At 37.6% G+C, this 24265-nt stretch overlaps 1 long non-coding RNA gene across 1 annotated transcript; it reads left to right on the top strand.

The window, feature by feature from the left end:
- The first annotated feature begins 6083 nt into the window (after nucleotides 1-6083).
- Nucleotides 6084-15058, top strand: LOC146855193 (uncharacterized). The gene is made up of 3 exons (XR_014980798.1): nucleotides 6084-6217; nucleotides 6618-6826; nucleotides 14953-15058. It is a non-coding gene; the product is annotated as an uncharacterized LOC146855193 (long non-coding RNA).
- Nucleotides 15059-24265: the final 9207 nt, after the last annotated feature.

Here is a 24265-nt window from a genome sequence, read left to right as displayed (position 1 = left end):
AATAATAGGTATATTATATATATATATTATAATGCTTTCTTTTCTTTCAAGGTCCTAATGAGATGCACTGTACTGAGGCATATTTACCACAGAGTAAATTTGACTCCCAATTTACTGTTACTATGCAGTAAATCCAGTGGTGGTGAAAAGTTCTCAAAAAGGTGGTGATGGTCAGTGGCATGATGTCACTAAACTCATAGGCTGTTTAGAAAAACCATTCTGGTTAACGAAATTATCTAAAAAATGATAAAATCCCCTGCAGTAGGAAAGTATGGTAAGGCCTTCACATCCATCTTCGTAAAATGTTGACCCTATTGTGTATCTTGGAGAACAGTTTTCACAATATAATGGTAAGTCATGAACACGTTTCATGGTATCTTTTGTTTCTTTATAGTGAGTTCATTAAACATCAACTTGGTGTAGCAGTGAAATTTAGTCTAAATGGAAAGTCTTTGTTGTGATAACTTATATCTGTTTATTGGAAAGCTACACATGGGAACTTTGATTGCTCCCGTAAAAGAATTGACATAGATTCAAACAGAAAATTACTGGTCCATAAATAACATATTGATAATAAATTGAGTAAGTTTGTTTCCCAGATGTTAGTTCCATTTTTTAAATTGTATGAATGAACAAACATAGTATGAAAACTGGTTGTTTAAAGATATAGCCTGGTGCAAAATGTTATTTTGGAGCAAATACCCTTCAGACTATTTACTACTATGCTAGTACTCCAAGCGATGGATGCAGATGTGCCCTGTCTTCTTTTTTGTGCATCAGTGCAATATTTCTAAAGTAAGGTCCATAATATGGATCTTATGAACTTATCCAAAAGTCACAAAGTTTGATAGACCACTGTCACTATAAAACCATAGTTTCATTAAAGAAAAGATTAGTGGCCATTTGGTGCAGCAGGAGGGCTTTTTAACAAACACTAATACACTCTTAACTTGGTGTAAGAAATCGCAAAACACATGCAGTTACGTTAACTAATATTTGTATGGAAGGTGTTTTGCTTTAATTATCCCTATCCAAACATAAGAGTAAGGAATATAATATGTTTTACATATATTCTAAAAGTATTTTTTCTAAGCACTGTGATCCTGAAAACTACTATAGCAGTTCTGGGTGATGAAACTGTGTAAACTATACAGAGACCATTTTCTGGTACTGTGCTCTATACAAAGTTAAGTGTGCATATACACCACTTCTCAGAAAACACTATACCCCTCACAGAAAGTAAGATGAATACCACAAACAAAACTTTTTTTCAATTAATTAGCAATATGACTCACAAAAACAAGGTGTAGCATAGCGCACCATGAACAGCTCTGCAGGCCCCTTTCTGCTATTTCTTATATTTATAGTCTAATTAGTTGTTTAATGTACTAAAATATTCATCTTCAAATATTTTGTTTAAAGTATACAATCATGATTAGGCATATTTTAAAGGAGAAGATTGGGAAGATCTGCTGGGATGAATATTGTTAATATTTAACATCTGATTGTTATTGTGAGATGTCAAGGAGCAGTTGTATGTAGCCAGTCTGACCCGTAGTGGTGTTCTATATTACACTCCTATATAGGCCCATGACATGTGGCAGAGCTGTTTAGTTATTCCACGCCTGTTTAGTAGGTAATGGGTGGTTAATTGTTGCAGACTGGTTTAGTAATGGGGGAGGGACATGACCCCTAGCAGTTTCATTGTATGTGAGTGTAAGAGTGTCAAGCAATGAAAGTGAATTTTTATACAGCCTGTATGACCTAAAATTGACTGACTAGACTGATGAGTCTATGGTATTACTATTATTGTGGGTTTATATCTTGTATTGTATTGCAAATGGATTTATATAGTACCTTCTACAGCTGACAAGGCTTTGTGGCTTTTTTGAATAGGCAGGACGTTGCTTGGTCATCTGGGCTAGTGCGGTTAATGATTGGCACTCTCAGAAAATGGCAAGAATGTGGTTTTATGGTATTTGCTACAGCCAAATCCTCATACAATTCTACTGTGTGGACTTACTGCACTGTAAAGTAGCTCTTTTAAAATACCCAACGTGAAATAGGCAGAGCAGTATTTAATCATGTCATTCTGCTTATTCTGAATAATAAAACAGGCCTAATTATCCTTACTAGCTCTTGTCTCTGTTACAAATCAGGGTTCATTGAGCTCTTAAATGCCCTTGTTCAAAACCTTTTAGGACCTATTATTTTTCATATTCCATCTTTGTATCTATGATTGCAGTTTTCAATAGAATAATTGGTTTTTAAGATAGGGGTGTGTATAATAATTTATATCTTATTTTTCCCCTTTGAATCAGGTATATATGTTTATGTAAAGATTTGTCCAATTTGTGCTAGCCCGGTCCGGTATCAAGAATATACGTCAGGATTTCACAATTTTAATGACAAGACATTTTTGACGATTCCTCTATGTGTTCTTATGACCTCGTCATTTCAGGTACTGTGTGTGTGTTTGTGTATATGTATCCTTGTGTGTGCATATGTGCCACTGTGTATGTGTGTGTTTTTTCACTAGTTGATAATATTTGAAGGCTTCAACAAATACATGCTCATTTATTTAATTTTTACATTGTGAGTAGTAATACTATTTTTCAAAATTAATGGACGATTTAACTTTATAACAATTGTAGTGATTGCAATATGTTTACATGTGCACTTAATTCACTGTGGACAGGATTCCCATCCTCTGACTCAACATTGGTACTCTATTGAAATTTCGATTTGGCAGATATGTACATATGTTTAGTTCATCTGCTTATAGGTTTTATGATAATACTGAATATAGTAATTTTAGCCTCTGTAAAATTAGTAATTCAACAGGTATAAAATGATTAGACACAATTTAACTACTTAAAATTTGATTTAGTTTAATGTTCTAAAAATCCATTTCTCTCTTGTTGCAGAATCATTTGTTTGTTATAAACATTCCCAGCAATATTATTACAAGCCAAATAGATTTAGAGGCCTCTTTTATGAAAAGAATTAGGGGAAATTGATTGTGGTACTCAACTTTATTTTCTCTTTAATAAAGCAAAATCATTAAGTTAGAAAGGCGTTTGGCAAATACTTCAAACCATGCTTATCAAGACGCTGATTGTTGTGTGTCACCAACCGTTAAAGATCAAAAAGTTCTTATTAGGAGGCAATAGTTTTAACTTTAATTCAAAGGCAAAAACCTTTGCATTATCCTTCAATATGTTGGTGAGCATGTGCGTGATAATTAATACATTTCCTTACTTTTGTTTTATTTAATATTAAAGTGTGATAGTCTGTGGTTACATTTAAAAAAATATGAAAAATACTAACAGATTATGTTTGTAATATTCACAATGCTTTATACTCAATAGAACCACACAGCAATTGGACGTTTCTTAACTACAATGGAAGATTTCATGGGGATGAAATTTCATCATGACACTCTTAGAAAGGCATTCTTTCATTTCTCAGCAATGAGGAAATATTCTTATGACTTCTATTGCATTAGATGTGGACACCATCCAGCAATTTTAGTTGGTGATGCAAACTGGAAGCTTTCATTTGATATTCCTAGTAAGTAATAATTTATTTTCCCAAAAGACATTGTTAATAGTATAAACTCTCAGTTATTCTTATTTCTGCTATTCTACAATTTTCTGTGAAAGAAGCACTGTCAGTTATCTCTCTTCTGCTCTCTTCTGTGCACTACTCATATTGACTGCCCGTATCAATTTGTCTATTTGTGTATCAATTTAAAAATGAAAGCAATAAAATTTGTAAACAAATACAATCAAACGGAATTTGCATTACAGATAATTGTTTAATTAATGGCTTGGTCATTCAATTTCATGCTACCTTTTCATTCTGCTCATTTAACATAGTTTTCTCTATTATTATTAAAATCCAGCCTGCAATTTATGTTGCATGTCAAGCACGTTTCACCCTGGCAATAAAACTATATACATGGTCAGTTTATGGAGTGTGACTTTTGAACCTTGAAATATGTTCACTCATTTGTTGTTAATATTTATACTATGATTTTAAAGCTAGAAAGAAAAAAGATTTGGTGTTACAAGACATTGCACTTATCCATAACTTTTCTTGTCTATGCTGAAATTACAATTTTTAAGGAACACTTTGATCCTCATAAAAATCTGATCCATTCTTTGTGAATTGACCTCACATAAATATAATGAATTCTACACTATTGGAGTATATGAACAGTGCTAAAACTACTAATACATGAAACATTGAATATAATGTTCTAAATTTATATCCCAGTTCATCTTTTCAAAAGACCCATACTGCAGGATCAAAAAGAGGAGGAATTGCAAGTAGACATTGAAAATTCTTGGCAAAAAACAGAGTACCGAATTATTGCTAGCGGCATTTGTGAAGGTAAGTATTTTGTTGTTTTAGTCTGATAAGATGCATATTTCAAACAACTACTTAGAATATAATTTTTTCAAGATAAAGGTTGGATCTCTGCTGTTATTTTCAATAAGTGTTACTGTACATGCCATAGCACAAGAACATGCATCCTATGCACTGGGCAACATTCACAAAGGCAAATCTCAATGTGAGATTCTCTGTACGCATACAGTGGTGCCTATGCATGTCACATATATGTAAATTTCACCATAAATTTAATTTGTTAACTCTAGATAGAGATGTTTTTATACTGCTATGAATGTATTCCTTCTAACATAAGGGTCAAGTGATACATATAACTCTAAATTTATCATACATTTACTACAATTCACTGTACAGGTGTATTTTGGACATTAACATGCAAACAGTAGTTCTACAGACAATAGGCAGAGTTATCAACTACTCTACGTAGAACTATGAATTGGTAAAACTAGGTAAACATGCATTTTCTTATGAAAAAAATGCACACCTCACAAATAATTTTGGAGCAAATAAGAAGAGTGCACACCTTGGGCTACTGTGTCTTCCCTTTGTGATGCATAATGCGATGGAACCAGAAACAGTGTCTATCCATGTTCAAGTATTGGTTTTAGCACACCTTGCGTTTTGATTACTATTCGAATGGGTTATTAGGACTTTTACATTGGAGAAGTGTCTCTTTTATAATTTTTTTATTTTCAAATTGATTCATCTGATGTTTTTATATTTCTACAATTAGATTTATATGAGGGTCTTTAATGTCCAAAGCTATATGTCCTTTAGAAATATATAATTCTTTTTTAATTTTTTTGTTTTGTGTTAACGACAATGTGATTAAAAAGGGCAGTTGTAATGCTGAAAGTTATTTGACCATTTTTTTTAGTTTTAGTAGTCTTTGTAAGCAGTTCCACTATTACAACAAAAATTTAGTACTACATGTTGGCGAATATATCATAGTTATTGCTACATTCCACCGTTCGAAGCCATGGTATCAACATCATTTCCTACACAGATGACACCCAGCTCATCATCACGCTTTCAGAAAAACCCTGCCTCCACCAGCACCAGCTACCACAAATGCTTGACGAGCATCACCAACTGTATAACGACCAACTGCCTGAAGCTCATCATGGACAAGACAGAATTGGTGATATTGTGAAATAACAATTCCCAGAGGAATGAAACCTAGTGGCCTGTTGAACTTGTACCCACACCTACACCAAAAGACCACCTCCATAATCTTGCCATAATCCTGGGTAGATAAATCACAATGAAATGCCAGATCAACACAGCCTCCTCCTCCCTCAGCTTCAACACCATGCACATGCACCGAAAGATCTTCCAATGGCTCGACTTACATACCAGGAAAAAGGCCATCCAATCACTAGTCACCAGCTGGCTTTACTACGGCAACACACTCTACGCAGGAATCGCCACCCAGCTCCTAAAGATACTCTAGATGATCCAGAACTCAGTGTCCTGACTCATCCACAGGCTTCCCAAATGGACCCATATCATCCACCACCTCAGGTACCTCCATTGACTGCCATCCAAATGAGATACCAATTCAAGATGCTGATATATGCATATTAGGCCTCCACGACCAGGGACCGGTATGCATTATCAACCACACTGAACTACCACCAGCCATCAAGACACCTGCGCTTTGCCTCCATCACCCTTGCTCGCACTCCCGGCATCTGCTGAAGCTGCATCAGAGGATGCTCCTTCTCTCACGTTGTTGCCACATCCTAGAATGGACTTTACTTCCATCACCGTACAGCACTCTTTCTCGTGGAATTCAGAAGTAAGTCAAAAATAGCTCTTCAACTGATTGCAGCATGATCCTAGTGCCTGGAGGCCCTCATGGTGATTAACCTTGCTCTAAAAATACTGATTTATTAATTAATTGATTGATTGATTTGTGCACATTTTTAAATTGATTTTTAATAAGCACCACTACAACAATTATTATTTTTAGCTCTTCTGTGGTTTTCTGTAGGATGCATTTCAGTTCTGTTATTAAAACTATATCATTTTGAATAAAACTATTGCTATTTTGACTTTATCTTCTATATTATACAAATATGATAACTTACTGGAGTTATAATAAACTTGAAGCAATATGTTTGATTTGAATGATTTCTTATAAATCGAAAATAGTTTGTTTTATATTAAATATTTGTTATTGCCGACTAATGTTTCAGGAAATGACCAGAAAAACCCTTATTGTACACAACTGGACTACTCAAACTTTGTGCCTTGGGTCGGTAGTGCAACCAGGGTGGGCCCTAAGGTGCCAAAAAGTGAAGTGAAGAAAGGGTTGCCATTGAGGTGCAGAGATGAAAATGTTAATAAAGAAGAAGACAAAACAATTAATGAAGATAAAATCCTGCTACTTCTGGAATCAACACAGGTATCAATTTAAATGTGTTATAGACTTTTCAAAGTCAGAGACTTGACATGTTGGTATAAATGTTTTATCAAAATCATTGATCATGCTGTATGGTATCATAATTTCCACGGTGTATGTTTTCATTTGTTTTTCCGATTTACTTACAAAGTAGGTAATACATATTGTAACAACTTTGTTTCAAGGGGTTCTTACAAATGTATTGTTTCAAAGTTCATCTATGTGTCTGGCACAACGAAGTCTAGATTGCTTTATGGTTTTTGTAAAGAATGCAGGATAATTGTATCTCTTACATGATTTCCATAGCTATTTAAATTATTTTATTAAGCTGGTTTTAATCACAGGTTCAACTATGAGCTAATTAGTGCAATTGAGGGTCTAGCAGGTACAGCTCAGAAATGTTAAATGTAAAACTAGCCCCTTATGAAAAAATAAAAACATGAACTGCAATTACAAGATGCAGTGGTGAGAATGAGGTTTAAAGTGTAAGTTAATAAAAAAAATTCTTTATTTCAACAATACAAAAGTTATTTTCCATTTTACCTGTTATTTGATGACCACTGTAAGTAATAGTCACCGGGCTTCGTCTACAATTGTAAATCTAATTGAACATCTACATCCATTAAAGACTTAGGGCCTGAGTTATACATTGGTGGCAAGGGTATTTCGTTTCAATGCAGACAGAGTTCCCTCCCTGTTAATATAGTGGTCCGCCCACCAAGTTTAATTGCTGTTAGACCATATGTTTGACCAGGGCAAAGACTACTCTGTTTCTACCATAGGCAAAACTTCTCCAACTGACTTGTGCAGTGAGGGCCATTTGAGAACAGGCAACATGTCTGCCAGCACAATTTAGGTGGGCAGACATGGAGTGACTTTTTTTACTGATGTTCATTGGCAGGTAAAACCAGGCGGTAAGGGAAAATAAAACCATTGTAATGCTTACCTCTGCCATGGGAGAAGACTCACACATTATAAGGGGAGTGTTCGATTTTTTATTTTTAAAAAGCAAATCCCACTTTACATTTTAGCTTTGAAAAAAAAAAATTATTATTGTTAGCTACAGGGCTGTCATTGCCAGATAGCCCTGTAGCAAACTGTAAAATGCATTGGCAGTAACCACCATGAGTATGCATCCTGCTAATGCCTCTATACATGACCAACTGCTTGGTAGTCATGTGGGAATTAGGTTGTGTTCTCTCCACCATAGGGACAGAGTAATTTCTGTCTCCATGATGGATCCACGGGCTGTCTTCAGAGATATTACATACTTTCTGGTTATACTCCTTTTTCTTAAGATGTTTGTTGCTAATAGGCTTTCAGGTTTATAAAAGGAAGCTTAATTGACAAATGAAGAAATATTAGGGATTTCATGTTAAATGTACATGTAGTGTACCCTACTCTGAATTTTAATTCTGATTATTAATTTGGAAGAATTTTGTTGATCCTCTGCATTGCGCCTTTACCATATTACATGTGTGTGTTATATGAAGGGGAGCTATGAGAAAGAGTACATCTATGTATGCACTACTCTGCAAAGGTGCACAAGCAGATGTGGCTGCCACAATACTTGTCTGCCTTGTTCTTCTTCTGACCTTGGTGCATTGGCAGTTCTTTAAATGACTTCACTTCTAAGCTAAATTTGCTTTTATCCAAACTGCATGTATGACGGCATAAAACTTTAAAAGCAATTTACAATTCAAGAAATACATCTTTGTTAATTGAACGATTCTTTTTGATTTTGTTCTATGTTGAACCAATGAAAATGTTGTGCATTTATAAATTTCAATCTGAAGAGGATAAATGTAAGTGCATTGTGTTATAGGTAATATGTCTTTGGGACATATAAAAAAAGCAACCACATGTCTATGAACTCCTTAAAATATTTTAATTACAATTATCTGTTATATTATGGTAGTTGGAGTTGATTTTCATTATTATAATTAGTCTTAACACACAGTATTTTCATAGGCTACAAATGATGAACTGATTAATGCGTGCCAAAGTTTGGGTGTTTCTGGAATTGGATCACAATCAGATCTCATAAACAGGCTTCAAGAGCTTGTCCTCTATAAAGAAATTTACCCTAAGATGTTTACAAAACTACAGAAAACCGGAGGTATGACATAGAAATAAAACATTTAAGTTGCAATTATGTGATATAAACTCAGTATTATAAAACAATTGTGTTCGCATAGAATGATGGGAGAGTTGTGTGTTTTTTATTTCCATGGCATAAAGTTATATAATAATTAAATAACAGTCTGTGTTGGTGTGTTTCTGGAAATATTTATAACATATGCCAGTGTCAGCATTTTTTAATTTTAAATTTTACACAAATGCAATTGCTTTTGTTTTTTAATATGCACTTTTGGGATACAATGTAATTACAATTGATAACTTTACATGTTTTTTTTTCGTATACCTTTATTCAATTTCAGTAGTGTCTAATATTCCCATTTAAATCAATCAATCAATCAATCAATCAATCAATCAATCAATCAATCAATCACATAATTTGTAAAGCGCACTACATACCCGGTAGGGTTTCAAGGCGCTGGGAGGGGGGAGGGTGGGGTGCTGTTACTGGTCGAAGAGCCAGGTCTTGAGTTGTCTCCTGAAAGACAGCAGGTCTTCGGTTTGTCGCAGGTCGAGGGGGAGGGCGTTCCAGGTCTTGGCGGCGCGATGGGAGAAGGACCTGCCTCCGGAAGTGGTTCTCCGGATGCGTGGGACCGTGGCCAGGGCGTGGTCAGCGGAGCGGAGGTTCCTGTTGGGTACGTAGAAGGAGAGTCGACTGTTGAGATAGGCTGGGCCGGCTTTGTGGAGTGCTTTGTGTGCGTGGATCAGGAGTTTGAAGGAGATTCTTTTGTCGACGGGGAGCCAGTGCAGGTTCCTCAGGTGGGGGGTGATGTGGTCGCGGCACGGGACATCGAGGATCAGGCATGTGCGGAGGCATTCTGGATTCTGTGTAGTCTGCTGATGAGCTTGGACGGGGCTCCGGCGTAGAGGGTGTTTCCATAGTCGAGTCTGCTGCTGACTCGGGCCTGGGTGACTGTTTTCCTCGTGCTGGCCATAATCCATCTGTAGATCTTGCGGGGCATGCGGAGGATGTTGAAGCACGTGGAGGAGACTGCGTTGACTTGTTTGGTCATGGAGAGTTTCGAGTTGAGGATAACGCCCAGGTTGCGTGCGTGGTCAGTGGGAGCCGGGGGGACCCCTGTGAAGTGGGCCACCAAGAGTCGTCCCATGCGGAGGGGTTGGATCCGAGGATGAGGATTTCCGTCTTGTCTGTGTTCAGTTTGAGGCGGCTGTCCTCCATCCAATTGGCGACGGCCTTCATTCCCTGGTGGAGGTTGGATTTGCCGGTGAGGGGGTCCTTTGTGAGGGAGAGGATCAGCTGAGTGTCGTCGGCATATGAGATTATGTTGAGGTCGTGCTGGCGGGCGGTGCATGCTAGAGGTGCCATGTAGACGTTGAACAGTGTCGGGCTGAGGGAGGATCCTTGAGGGACGCCACAGATGATCTTGGAGGCCTCGTAACGGAACGGGGGAGGCGGACTCTCTGCGTTCTGCCGGATAGGAAGGAGGTGGTCCAGTCCAGGGTCCCTGCGTCATGGAGGCGCGTGCGTAGTGTGAGGTGGCAGACTGTGTCGAAGGCGGCAGAGAGGTCCAGGAGGATGAGGGCAACCGTCTCGCCGTTGTCCATCAGGGTCCTGATGTCATCTGTGGCGGCGAAGAGGGCGGTCTCAGTGATGTGGTTGCTGCGGAATCCTGATTGGGAGGGGTCCAGGATGTTGTTGTCTTCGAGGTGACGGGTGAGCTGGATGTTGACTATCTTCTCGATGACCTTTGCTGGGAACTGAAGCAGGGAGATGGGTCGGAAGTTCTTTAGGTCGCTTGGATCCACCTTGTTTCTTCAGTAGGGCGTCGATCTCTGCATGCTTCCAGATCTCAGGGAAGGTGGCGGTCTCGAAGGACAGGTTGATGATTTTGTGCAGGTGGGGAGCGGTGGACTTGCTGGCTTTGTTGAAGATGTGGTGCGGGAGAGGGTCGGATGGGGAACCGGAGTGGATTTTTCACATGGTCTTGATTGTGTCCTCGATGCTTACGTTGGGCCAGGTTGTCAGGGTGTTTTTGGCTGTGGGGTGCGGTGGGTTCGGTGCGGTGTGGTAGGCAGGGGTCGTCCGGGGTCTGAAGCTGTCATGGATGTTGGTGATTTTTCGGTGAAAGAAGGTGGCGAGGGAGTCGCACAGGGCTTGCGATGGTGGGATGTCGTTGGAGCTGGGGTTGGAGAGTTTAAAAAACATCAATGTTAATTTCTGACATTATATAAGTACTTACAACTGATAGATTTCGGTCACTAAATGTTTAAAAAAAGTGACAACATCATCATATACATATAATACATATGAGTTTCAAAAATATTTTTGCAATAATGTAAATAAGTAATCATTTATATGTATGAAAAGCTAAAAATGTGTTAATTCAAACTCTTTGAACAAATCTAAATCCACAATCCATAACAGCTTCTTCAAGATCAATCGGTGAAAAGACATCAATATTTCATTGATTCTCATATGGAAACAGTGTGAGTTGGTCATGCTACATATTCCTATCATAAACTCCAGTCATGACTTGACATCTGGCAAGTTTAATCGAATAAGCAGCGCACCTTTTTTCCAGCTAAATATTAGTAACACAAGGACCGATTCACCAGCATAGTGGCGTATGTCTGATTTTTAAGTAAGTGTATATATATATATATATATATATATATAGATAAATCCACAGGGGCGAACAATTCACGCATTCAAGCATGTCAGCGCTTGAAGGCTTGCACATGAAAAGCATTTTTGTTATAATTCACCCTTGAGTGCACTCGTTTTGTTTGAACGTGAATTGTTCACCCCTGTGGACTACTGTGTAGCGGTCCACCACCGCTGGAGACTGCACCCGGCAAAGTTTGAGGATATATATAGATATAACCACAAAATAGTTTGTTTTTTGCACCTACAACTGCATGTTGTGGAGACGCCTTATGAAATTCCTCTTTCGCACATCCATAAATGTGTGTTAGCCCCTGCTGTGAATTGTTGTGGTGCTTGGTGCCGGCGTTTCACCCATCAATGGAGTGTGGATGCGAGGAAGAATGTACATAATTTTGCTGGGATTCTGCTCATACACAGAAATATGCACAGGAAACCAGGACCTTTGTGAAGCCGACTAGCATCAGTGTCTCATTCATTCTCCGTACTACAGCGAAGCTACCAATGATTAGACAACCCAGAACAAGTGAGTTAGGGTACTCTCAGGAATGGTGGGAATCAAGAACACTCTTTCATTTTTATTCTCATAACAGTCCACAACATGAGTAATCAGAGAGATGCAAAAGTTTAAAATGTTTAGTTTTACCTACGTGCTCTAAGATGCTGTGTTTTGGCTAACACAAGCAGGAAAATTATTAGAAAGAAACCAATCAGCATTGTTACAAAGCCATAAAACCCAAAGGGAGAAATCATGTTACAATGGTAGTGGAAACAGGTCTTATAGTGCCTTTTGTACCACCCTCCCCTGGCTAGGAGCTAGGTTTTATAATGATAATAGAAGGTCTCTAGGTTTAAACGGGGAACCCCATACCTCCAAGATCAGCAGAGGTGAATCACATCTCCGGATCAGCAAAGCTCTCTGTCACTGGAAAGGTGTTTTATCCAAGTGCCCGAATCATGCATGCAAAGTAATATTAAAGGCACTTGAGTTTCAGTTGGTAGCAGCTGTGTGCATGTTGTGTCTCGAGCAGGGGCCAATCAACCTGAATCAAGAGCATTCATTGTTATTATGACCTTGAAGACTTCTGCACACAGTGTACAGACTAAGGTCACGGTGTAAGTCTTGGGATGTGAAAAACAGACCGTTCTCATGTGCAGAAAAGCAAGCAGTTTAACTTACAACAACAGTTACATGTAGTGTTGTGTGCTAGACCGGCAAAGTGGCAAAATTGCGTTTAAACTTCTAATACGCTTATGCTAACATAGCAATGTGTGCAAGCAGAACCCTGTCTTCACTTATATATATATATATATATATATATATATATATATATATATATATCCAAAGTCCTCTCCCAAGGGAAAGAGTGAGCCGCACACATCGCGGTAAGAGTAGATTTTATTGCAATAGTTAATTAAGCTCCGATGTTCTTTGTTCCTTATGCATTTCAGCCACCTTGGCCTTCTTCAGAGGAGGAGCTGCAGACATATATATATTTATATATGTGCTAGTCCTATGCTTAAAGACTTTGCTGTAGAAATGGCAAAAGACTTTGTCCATTTCTATCTCGGCGTGGATAGCACTGTGCTAATCCTATGCTTAAAAACTTTGATAGAAAAGCAGACATTTGAGGTGAGCAGATCTAGAGTGTCGCTGGTGTTGAGAGTGCTCTATACAGGAGCTGCTTTCCACCTAAACTTGAGAACTACCCAGAGTTCTCTACTTCTTTTTTGCATATATATATATATATATATATATATATACATATATATATATATATATATATATATATATATATATATATATATATATATATATATATATGTATATATATGTATATATGTATATGTATATATATATATATATATATATATATATATATATATATATATATAATTTTAAATTATACCTCTGGCAATATGTAAAGGTCAAATATGTATGATGAATACATTTGGCAGATGTACATCTATGTATGCATTAATTTTTTTCTGAAAGTAAATGTTATTTTTAATAAAAAATTCAACATTTGGAGATAGATGATGAGCCTCATTTACAAGGCTCTTACGATGCTGGCACAGTGTGGTGGTCTATATTACTTTGCCAAGCAAATTCACGATGCGTGGCTTTTCCTTAACTTGTAAATATGTTCTTCTTTCACGCATAACTCTGCGCGATCGGCCGTACCATGTTTGTTGCAGTGGATTTGCCTATGTTATATCCATGAATTCAAAGGCATTTCCAGATTTACAAGGTTTCATAAACTTCGGGATGCGTCAGTTTTTATATGCCGCTCCACAGGAGGCAAAGGAGTTCCCCAGCGAGGAGAATACCTTTGTTTCTCCTCATTTTGTCCTGTTTCAGTAACAACAGGAATTATCCCTGTGACACAGGCACCCTTGCACCATGGCGCAAGGGTGCCTGCGTTGGTGCACGACAACCAATTGTGTACTAGTGCTGGTAAAAGCTCACGGATGCATTCTATTTATGTAAATATGATGCATCCATGTGCTTTTAAATGTTGCAAGAAAATGGTTTGCAGGGCTTGGTCATTTTGTTGTAATTTTGGCCCTGTTTTTCAATCAGGAAAAAAGTTTATAATGTATGACCTTTAATTTGTACGGTCTTTGCACTCGTTGCTATCAAAGATATGACCTTTTTCCTGCTCTGCAAACTACTACATGACTTTCAAATCATTCTACTATTTGAAAGTCCCCTACCTTCCACAATGAGGAAATTTATATAACACATATATTTAAACCATGCTTGCGACATTTTCCATATTAATACATTTATGTGAGTGTTTATTAACATTGTCTGAACAATGAAAATGATTCTACACTTGCAAATAAATCCGTTTGCTCAACCTAAAGCAAGGATTTTTTGGGTGGCATGATAATGTAAGTCAGGCTATTGTTCGTAGGTTCAGATTGTGTAAATCTTCACCTAATAGAATACAAAATGAAGCAACACATTTGCTGTGATCTTCTTGCTCAAATAAGTGTTATTCTAGATGATGTTATGCAGGTCTAACATCTTTAAGTTAATCCATGACCATTAAAATACAAATTGTACTTCATTCTATAGAAATGTATAAATGACGGTTGCATCTTAGCACAACGCTTGAATGCTCCAGTTATAATGTGTGTTTGTTCAATATTCATTAGAAAGCCACGTTTTGTTAGTTTAAAACAATCACCATCATAAAAGTATATAATACTCATTCATAGAACTATTAATTGTTGTATATGTTGTTAAATCTTATCACATAAAATTCGGAGCAGCCCCAAATGTGTTGTGTTTTCTTAATGCTGAAACAGTAAGGAAGAAACACAAATTGTGTAATATGTGCTTCTTATTTTTCAGGAGGTGTTCTACACATGGGCTGCACACATTCCGTCATTTATTACAGTTCGCCACTGTGGTGGCAAGAATCTGCACGTGATCATGCAGATGGGCTGCTAAGTTTTTTATACCCACCATCAATCTATATATCTGATAGTGCTGGTCAGGTTGCTAGACACACCAACAACCGAACAGAGCAACAATTCTTTCAACCCTATGATGGAAGACTATGTGGAGCAACTGAGGAGAATATCCAGAAAGCCATAGAGAAAACCCTGAAGATTGAAATTCCTTGGCTAAAAAATGTATTATCTAATGATCCAATGGAATCCATGAAAATGTCTGAGACAGAATTTTATCAGAGACAGCATCCCATATCTGGCACACACGAACGATTGTCTTTGTATGATCGATTTCACGAAAAGAACCAGAAACGAGCAGAAGAAAAATTAAGGAGCATTGCTTTAACTCCAGACTTGCTTGGATACATAAACACTGCTGAGGCTGAGCAAGTGAATCGTGCTCTTGCTTCGAACCGTTACTTTGTCTGCGATATGAAAGAGTTGCATTTCTTATTTTCAGTTCGTCTTCTATTTCATTTAAACAATGACAAAATTAACAAAACATTTGAAAAGCAAATGATGAAAATTACATCAGCCAATTTCAATTTACTTTCTGATGGAAGGATTGCACTTGAAGGAGCAGGTAAGATTTATAATAAAATTCTATTTTTACATGACTTTATATTAATAAAACTATAAAAAATGACGTATGAAGTGTAATTCAACAGTCCCACATTACAATACTCATTAATGCGATTAACAATTCATACACTTGCTTTTTATTTACTTGAGAAGGTGTATTACTTTATAACATATATTTATAAAAACTACTTTTATTTGGTAGATGAAAAGAAGAACCACAGAGAGAAATCCATGAAGCTCATTAAAACTGAACTAAAGCAAGAGCTAACACACAAAGAAACACTGAAAGAGAATATGATTTACAGGTTTTCTGTTGGACATTTTCTGATCAATTCAAGTGATGAGGTGAATAGAAAAAGGAAGGTAGTATTTAAAAATGATTATGTTTGATACTCTGCCGCAGGTATGATTGACTAATATTGATGAATTCTGGAATGATGCATTTCTTTAAAAAAAAACAATGCTTATGATATAATCGAAAACCGCTTTTTGTAAATATGTTTCTATAAGAAAAATGATTATTAGTTGAAGTGGATGACTACTCACCTTATGATTAATCAGGGTATAACTCCCACTGTTATTAAAGTTACCAAATCTAAATCCCTTAATATTTATGACACAGAATAGACAAGCTTAACTTGGAGCAATGTGTGAAGCATGTATCTGCACCAAAAGAGTACTACATTAAAAAGAAAACACAATAAAAATCAGATTCAGAAAGTACATTTTAATAAATACAATTACACTAAAATTTTAGAAGTCTATTTTTGGCAGCCTTTAGACATGAATCTTTACATTCCTTGTAAAATTTGGCTAACAAAAACACTACTTGTCAATGTGGAACAACTGGTAGTGGAACACTGAGACCTACTCATGATTTCAGGCTTCCCAAGATAGTGGACAGTGGGATACAGAAACCAAGTTCCACATGGAAAGAGGTTTAATCTTGGGTCCTAGTCTCAAGAATGGAAGTCAAAATATTTCATCAGGGCAAGACAACAGTCTATATCCAAAAAGGTTTCCACTATACAGGATAGCCATTAAACTGGATCTGCATGATGCCATTGGTTTATTCATGAAAATCTGAGAGTGGAAAAATATCATTTTGCACCCAGAGAACTTTTCTAATTGGCAAATGCTTTTGCACCTTCACAAAATCAAGATTTCTGAACTGGTGCTCGTGCCTTTATTCAGAGCTCAGAATCCTTCAGGTGGTAAGGCTGTGGACTGTGTCTAATGATGGCTCCAAGATGGCTCCAAGAAATTGGTCTCTGCTTTATAAAGCTGAATCACATTTGATTTTGGTGAAAAGTTTTGAGCAAAAGAAGTTTGTTTCTTCAGCCCAACAGCAACACAACCTTGACGGATTAGCTTGGCAGTTTTGTCCTGGCCCTCTAGCGTTCTTTCAGTCTAAATCATTGCTAAATCCCAGGTTTTTATTTATGCAGTAGAAGTCTATTGATTCACCGCCAAGGCTTCCAGGACATCAGGTAAATCAATTGGGGTGCAAGAATCAATCCATCAGAGGCCACCAGCAGGGTCTAGATCATCTATGTATCTCAAAAAGCTGTAGGTAAAAGTTGATTTTATAAAAAGACAGGCTGTACTGTCTAGTAACAGGATGTGGGTAAATACTCTATACCTTTCATCAGAGAATAGTGGGCATAGTGAATATATCCTAAAGAAAGGCACCAAGTTACAAAACAATAGTTAGTCTGTAAAGAGTGAAGATGTTTGTCTGAGCTGTCATGGCCCTAATAAAACTCCCAATATCATTCATTACAAAAAAATCCATGCAAGGAGATAGTCGAGTTAATGTTAAATTTCATAAGGGGTGTAATGACCAAGAGTGTGTTCAAGCCCAAAAGAAGTTTCTGACACCCCAAAGTTCAATAAACCGCATGTGTAGATGTTTCGCAAAAAAATCCAACGTGGAGCATGCACTGTTTTAATGGAACATGGACATCATGTCAGTATCAAAGAACCAATCAATATTAGTTGAAATATGTCAAGAGAAGCACATCAATCTATCAATTTTACCCCTACATATAATAATTACTAACCACTTTGTCAGAGCACTCAACTAATGTAATGTGTCCGTTCATGGTGACGTGTTCATAAGGATCATATCAGTGTAACAACTTGCACCATAGATGTACTACTTATTAACCAACAATGGCAAAAGCAAACAGCAGTCAATACAGTACCACTTCATCAACCATTATCAACGTGTTGCACTGTAGGAGAGTCAGATAACAAAAATATGTTAGCCCTTATTCTAAAATATTTACAAGACATACACCAAACCACAATCTAACTACAAAGAAATGACTTGCGTCTTTCAAAATGGTTTGGCATGGTAGCACAGAGACCCTCAACCTGTCATGAAAGTAAAGACAGGCAGGAATAAACTATTTTAGATAGTTGCTGAAATCCATAACTTATAAACTGTCTAGCCCTACTTATGACTAAAAGGTCCCCATCTTGGGGTGTAGTGATCACCTCTAAGGAAAATAGGAATATCGGTTAACTTATATTGTTGTCAGTCTTGGTGTAGAAACAGCTGACAATTATAAAACATAAGACGTAGTGCAAATGTTCATGTGTATAAAACCGTAATTCAAGTCCCCAGCACACGTTGAAATCTGACAATGCAATAAATAACAGCAGTAGCTATTGTAAGTCACAATAGCTATATATTCAGAAATCAAAGTTGTTTCCTTGATCTTTTATTCCTTCTCATGAATTCTTCAAACTCTGATCTTTAAACCAACACGTATTTTGTCGCCTCAGTAATATGTACATGCACATTTTTCAAGGCTTTGCAGTTTTCTGTTTTATGTATTTGAAGTGTGGTGATAACTCCATCACACGCTGTCCTTCGGCGTGTGTTAAGCAGAAACGATGCGCTTCTTAAACTCGCACTTCAATATTGGAGTTAGGTCACGTCTCAGTATTGCTGTAAATGTCCCGAGTCCACATGCCGAGTTCTCGTGTATGAGTTTGAATTACGTTCTATTGTACCTTAGGCCACAGGATTTGGGGAGGCCGGTGGTTCTCTCCACCCTACAGCACCGTACTAATTGAGACTATTCAATCAATATTTACTGGATATACCCTCTCCGGCACCAAAAATGTTGTTATTCAGGCATAAAGCGATCATTTCAATTAACATGGTGTTGTGTTGATGATATTCGATATTTCTTTTGCCTAAGAAGTATTGGCACGCCTGGAGTCCAATTGAATGTTCAATATTGGAATATAGTGAAACAACGTCCATTGTTATTAATTTAAAGGTGGATTGCCATGTTATTCCTTCCAATTTTTGTAATAGATCCGTGGTGTCACGTAAGTAAGAACTGAGGTCTTTTACGAGTGGTGTCAAGAAGTGATCTATATAGTTTGAAATTGGCTAAAGAAGAGATCCATTTGCGGAGACTATTGGTCTGCCCGGTGGGTTGGTTTTATTTTTAAGTATTTTGGGTAAATAATAGACGGTGGCCATTGTTGGAAAATCACATACCAGATATTTATGTTCTTCCGTGTTGATTAGGCCTTTTGCCAACCATTTTTGTAAATGTGATTTCAAATTGTCTGCAATTTCTTGTGTGGGATCTTTTGTTAATAGTTGATAATATTGTTTGTCCATTAATTGGCGGTTTGCCTCAATTACATAATCCCTTTTGTCTAGGACTATGATGTTCCGACCTTTGTCTGCTGGTTTAATTTCAATATTGGTGTCCAATTGCAGATTTTTTATTGCTTGTTTTTCTTTTATGGATAAATTGTGTTTTACCTGGCTGTGTTTTATTTTGTAAAGATCTTCTATTACAGCTTCGTGAAATAAATCAACTTTGTTGCCCGATGTAGGGTTGGGTAGAATTTTGATTTTGTCTTGAGTCCGCTTTCACCAGCTCCTGATAGTGGTTGTGATTTTTGTAAATCTCGCATGATTTCTGTTTCTTGTGATGGTGTTTCAACTCCCATTGTTAATAAAGTTGTTATGCCTTGAATGTCTTCAGCTTGAAGTACATTCGTCGAGGATGTTTTTGCCTCCATTTGAGTTTTTGATTTTATTTTCTCTGCATGTATTTTAGCCAACTTTATTTTCCTGGTGTACTTGTACAAATCAATCCTGGTTTGTGCTACATCTAGATGAGCGGTTGGACAGAAATGAAGACCTTTTTTTAGGACACTTTCTTCAATGTCTGTTAGAGTTTTACCTGACAGATTCATTATATTAAGTTCTTGTGAAGCTAAGGATGTTATTTCTTTTGTTGTCTCAGTCGATCCTTGGTCCAAATGTCCGTTCTTGCTTCCTCCCCTGCCCCTCTGGCCTCTTCTTGTCTTCTTGTCTTCCTCTCATACTTCTTGTTCCTCTTTTCCGGCCTCTGTTTATCCCACCTCTTTGATTGTTTTTTTGATGCTGTTGTTCTAATGCCATCCGCATTTCCGTTAAAAAATCGGTCTTTTTCTCATTTCTGATGTGGCTGGTGTTGTGTTTTCATTGTCACTTACATCAGTGCTGGTGAGGGAGTCATAGCTCGAGAATTCTCTACTGGTCATTTCTAATCGTGCTTTACTTTTCCGTATTTCATATTTTCTGCCAAATGTGAAAATGCGACCTTCTTCAAAGTCCAATTTATCCCTTTGGAATTTCTGTTGTTTGCGTTGTTTAACTCTGTCCTCATGCTTTTCAAGATTCTTGAGAATATCACTTTTCAATGTGGCCATATCTTCTGGTAAAGTCATTTTTTCGATTTCCTCTTCTTTTCCTTTTAATTCTTCCCTAATTTCTTTGAGGGCCTTTTCTATGTGCTTTATTAGAATCCGTATTAGCCCCATGGATGACTCTAGTAGATGTTCTCCCCACTCCTGAAGTAATATATATATATGTATATGTATATATATATGTGTATATATATATTTGTATATATATATATATATATATATAACAGTACGCCTTCAAGCTTAGAGAGTATTGCATTAATCATGGAAAAAAACAAAGTAATGATCTCTGGGTAGTTCCCGAGTTTAGGTGGAGAACAGCTCCTAAATAGAGCACCCTGAAACACCTGTGACACTCTGAATGGGCTCACCTCAATGTCTGTTTTTCTAGCAAGGGCTTTAGGCATGGGATTAGCACAGTACCACCCACAATGAGCTAAGAGTGTCCCTGATGTAGCGGTGTACTCAATGTAGGAGCTGCTCTCTACCTAAACCTGGGACTACACTGAGTCTCTTGGTTCATTTTTTGCTTCATTTAGTTTGTGTACTGTGCTGACTTATACCGGGTGCTCCCTTGTGTCTGGCCAGAGATATACCTCTATGAAAAGATTGATAGAACAGCTAAACACATCAGGGGTTGCCTTTACTAAATCCATGTTGGCTTGGATGGAATGTTATCAGTCCAAAGTTGTAATACTGTGCCTGGAGTAGTAACAGCTTTTGTAATTTTTAACACCAGCATGAATGGCACTGGTTAATCCTATGCTTAAAGAGTTTGCTGTAAATATATATATATATATATATGTTAACGAAAAACATCGATAAAGGCCGTTGCCGAAACGCGTCTGTTTATATGCTGGTGGACCGTGACATGAAATAAATTCACGGAACCTGCCCCCCGGATTTGGAGGAGAGTAGGAGTGTTAATTGTTATGCAGACGCACCTCCGCATTCAAGAAGCACCCGTCTGTGAGTGCACCAAGCAGGTGTACTTGGAGCGTAAATATATATATATATATATATATATATATATATATATATATATATATATATATATTATCTACTGGCGGTCGCCAGTAGATAGTTATAGTTAGGACCCTGTTTCCATAGGAAATCCGCAACATTCTATTTGGAATAACTTTGGCGCCGGTCGATGAATCCTCGCGAAATTTTCAAAATAGGTGGGGTGCTACGCTCCGCTCCTACCCTGAAAGTCTCGGGGGGATTCGTCAAGCGGGGGCTGAGAAAAAAGGGGGGTCCCAAAACGCGTTTTTCCCATGCATTTTTCCATAGGACCTTTAGACACAGCTACAGCCCGAACGGCTGAACAGAGTTACTTGAAATTTGGCAGAGAGGTAGTCCTCAGGTCAAGGAAGTGCCTTTTGTAGGTCTGGTGTAAATCTGTTCAGTAGTTCCTGAGAAAATAGCATTTAAATCAATATATATATGTGGGCGGAGCCTAACCACACATCTCATCCTGAGATCTGATTGGCTGTCAGCACTTCATCCAAGAAGTGTTGGCAGCCATCTTGGGACCAATATACATGATAGCACCTCATTAAAAAGCATTGCAGTTAATAGAAGATTTTAAGACTTTAGTTACATTATAAATCATTTGTTGATGGTACCATACTCATTTTAGGAATTGTGGTATGTTCTAAGGTGATTTCACCATGTGAAAAAGCCTTCTGCTGGGATATCATGATTGAGAGAAAAATAATTTCTCATGCTTTTACCACAGAGGTTTGGAAGGTGATCTATAAGCTAAACTGAGAGCTTATTTTCTGTAAATTCACATTATCTTTCTCAGTCATGTGAGAATGAAGTCTGACATTCTCAGTAAAACATGTACATCCAACAAGGGCAGAGACTGTCAGTTGATTCCTTTGTGTTCTACTGCAGCTTTCCAGAGTGTTCCAAAGAACTACTAGAGCGCTAACCGTCCTACTTATGATAAATGTATGGCACACCTGAAGCCATCTTGCTTGGATTATAGTGGTAACTCTTAAAACATTTAATTTAAAAAGGAACAAAATGAGGGGGTTCATTTTTCCATAAAAAGTATGATTAGTGCTGCAGAAAGAAAAATTAGGGCACATTTTGAGTGACTTCTCAAATCCTGGCATGCAGACTGAAACATGCACTTTCAATACCAGCAGCAGTTTTCCCTGGTGAGCAGTAGCTTTACTACAGTGATCTAATGAGCAAAAAGAGTGCTAACATTCTGATTTTATGGCAAATGTGTGACACATTTGAATGCCTTCTTGATGGAATCAAAGTAAAAAACTGAAAGTATTTCCTACTGAGGAGACTGCAGTAAATGAGGAAATTAGGAAACTTCATAACAAATAAGTCTCCCAAGATGGCCACCAGAGACAAAAGAGCCCAAATGTAGCCCAAATATCACCCAGATGTAGCCCAAGTATAGCCCAATGACAGAATGTCCAAGAATGTTCTTAAAAACAACTAGAGCACCATACTGTCTTCATTATGACAAAAGTATGGCACACCTGAAGCCATCTTGATTGGAATAAACTGGTAACACTTAAAACATTTAATTTTAAAAGGAACACAATGAGGGGGTTCATTTTGCCATAGAAATTATGATTAATGCTGAAGAAAGAAAATGAGGGCACATTTTGAGTGACTTCTCAAATCCTCTTCTATTTCATTAAAAAATTCTGACATGCAGACTGAAACATGCACTTTTAATACCAGGAGCAGACTTCTATGGTGAACAGTAGTTTTACTACAGTGATCTAATGAGCAACTAGAGTGCTAACATTCAGAATTCATGGCAAATGTGTGACATATCTGAATACCTTCATGATGGAATCAAAGTAAAAAACTGAAAGCATTTCCGACTGAGTAGACTGCAGTACATGAGGAAATTAGGAAACTTCATAACAAATAAATCTCCCAAGATGGCCACCGGAGACAAAAAAGAGCCCAAATGTAGCCCAAAATCACCCAGATATAGCCCAAATATAGCCCAATGACAGAAGTGTGCAAAACACTTATTATTTTGTGTTTTTGCAGTGTTATATAGTGCAGACTTGTCAGGTATTGGAGTGCTTTACATGAGCATTGGTTACATCACACAAGAACAAATTCATTTTGGTTGTAGACATGGGGAGACTAAGTGATTTGACCAGAATCACAAAATGTCGAGCTGAAGCAGAAACTTCAACCTGGTTCCCCAGTTGCAAAGTCTGCAGTTCTGGAAGTAACACCACATCCTCTCCCCTAAGTGCAACATTTAATCAAGTTGTCAACTAGATAAAAAAACATAAAGATAACAAATAATTTAAAAGTGCTTTGTCGCTATTTGAAAACTCAGAAAATATGTCCTTATTTTAGTCTTTTAGAACACTAACCATAATTTTGATGCCAATAAGACCCTCTCATATATGTAATTTCTAAAGGAATGCTCTAGGTATTACAGTTTTGATTACATCAAGATGATGTCAGGCGTTCCACACTTTTGTAATAAATATAGAATGTTAGCAATCTAGTTGTTCATTAGGATACTGTTGAGAGGCAGAGGCCAGGGGCACGGACTCTGAAAATTGAAGGCAGGTAGGAGGGTGCAAAGGCAACAATTTAACCACACTGAGCAGGCAGGAAGGGCCGTGGAAGCACAACAGACTATGGAGGGCAGTGGAAAGGGGGGCAGGGGCAACAAACCAACAATACAGGACTTGCAAGAGAGGCTGTTGGAGGGAAGATCTATTACGGGTCAAGGAAGCTAGGGGCGGTCCCCAGAGCCCCGGGAGCCACCACAGAACTGAGCAGGAGAGTGAGTCAGGGACAAAAGGGGCACCTTAATTTGAGCCGGGGTGCCTAGGAACGCTTGCTCCAAAAATGAAGAAAACAGACATATGAGACATGGAATTGGAGGC

Source organism: Triturus cristatus, chromosome 4_1, assembly GCF_964204655.1.
Source record: "Triturus cristatus chromosome 4_1, aTriCri1.1, whole genome shotgun sequence".
NCBI lineage: Eukaryota > Metazoa > Chordata > Amphibia > Caudata > Salamandridae > Triturus > Triturus cristatus.
The sequence above is the reverse complement of the archived record's forward strand: the minus strand, read 5'-3'. Positions and strand labels throughout refer to the sequence as shown.